Here is a 1,660-nt window from a genome sequence, read left to right on the forward strand (position 1 = left end):
GAGAGAGAGAGAGAGAGAGAGAGAGAGAGAGAGAGAGAGAGAGAGAGAGAGAATGGTTTACGGAGCGGGATGTTCCAGCACGTGAGATATGCACATGCATTTTGCTAATGTCCTGTCTTGTTGTGTGTATGCGTGAGTGCACCTAACTTTTGTAACATCTACTGCCATTGTTGCAAACGATCAAGACAAATTTCTCCCTGTGAGATAAATAAAGATTGTCATTGTCATTGTCCAACTAGGGTACCACTTTGGCACAGCACAGAAGGACAGAATTTCTCTAAATTCGACTGTGACCCGCACAATCAAACACGTTTGTTTTTCAATGTCGCGAGTCTAACCATTGGTCGTGTGCCAAAATAGTAGCTTTTGGCCCATTCTTGAAGGAAAATCTAGCTGGCCAAGACAGAAATCTGAAGAATTTGATTGTTGATGTGCACAGCGTATTAGTTCTGTGAGTGTAAAGCCCAGAGGGATCAGACGGGGGTAACTGATTGTCAATTTGTTCTCCCGACCGCTCCATTTTTTGGGCCCGTGGAGTCAGAAGGTGTCAGACACACGCTAGAATTTAAAGCCTTGACGAACTTTTAATGACAGACAGGCTCAATACAGTGGCAGGACCACGCTAGCTGATCCCACTTTAGTGAACATGTCGTATTTTTTCTCTGATCTTAGCGGTCGATACAGACAAACAGACACACAGACAGACAAACAAGCAGGCAGGCAGGCAGACAGATAGGCAAGTAGGCAGGCTGACAGACAGACACACAGACAGACAGACAGGCAGACAGGTAGATAAGCAAGTAAGCAGACAGACAGGCAGACAGACAAACAGACAGACAGACAGGCAAGCAGGCAGACAGATAGCCTGACAACTACTGATTTTTATTTATGCAGTAGGCTGGCACTGCTGTTCTGTTCAGTGATGCGAGAAGTGAATGAATGTCTTACAAAACCCTGACAAACGCGGGACACAGACCACAGCAGAGCAGCTTGGAACGGTACCAGGAACTCAGACAATGAAAGGCCAGATATTTCTTGCTTAGTCAGAACAGTTTAACGAAGGTTTTTGAGTCAGTCTTTTGTTGTATATGGCCCAGGAGGGGAAAAGAAAAAGAATAAATAATTTTAATCATTGATACCATATAATTATTGATTAGATGAGAAAGAAAGACAGGAAAACGATCTAGTTCGCTTGTGGAGACATATTGTCTTGGTTTTGAGTAAGCAAATGCTATACACGCGTTTTGATATTTTGAAGGCGAGAGGGTGGTTGACAGTTAGCAGTTGGCAGTGTCTTTAGGACATTCCCAACAGACAACGCCCGTGTGTATGTGTGTTTGTGTGTGTATGTGTGTTTGTGTGTGTGTGTGTGTGTTTGTGTGTGTGTGTGTGTGTGTGTGTGTGTGTGTGTGTGTGTGTGTGCAGGCTAATAGCTTAAAACAACGAATAGAAGCAACAACACTCGTACACACACACACTGACAATGACACGTACATATACGCACACATGTAAACACAAAGACACACAAACAAATGACACACCCACAAACACACGTAGACATATCCTTTACAAACAAACACACACATACACACACACACACACACATACACTCCCTCTCTCTCTTAAACACACAGACGCGCAATACGCTTACACACACACA

At 43.9% G+C, this 1,660-nt stretch overlaps 1 protein-coding gene across 1 annotated transcript in view; it reads right to left on the reverse strand.

Moving 5' to 3' along the window:
* Positions 1-1,660, reverse strand: part of LOC106012172 (WD repeat-containing protein 64) — a gene marked incomplete in the record, with an annotated part of 13,960 nt that overhangs the window by 10,340 nt on the left and 1,960 nt on the right.

The sequence above is a fragment of the Aplysia californica genome, unplaced genomic scaffold (assembly GCF_000002075.1).
Source record: "Aplysia californica isolate F4 #8 unplaced genomic scaffold, AplCal3.0 scaffold00282, whole genome shotgun sequence".
In the NCBI taxonomy this organism is placed as follows: Eukaryota; Metazoa; Mollusca; class Gastropoda; order Aplysiida; family Aplysiidae; genus Aplysia; species Aplysia californica.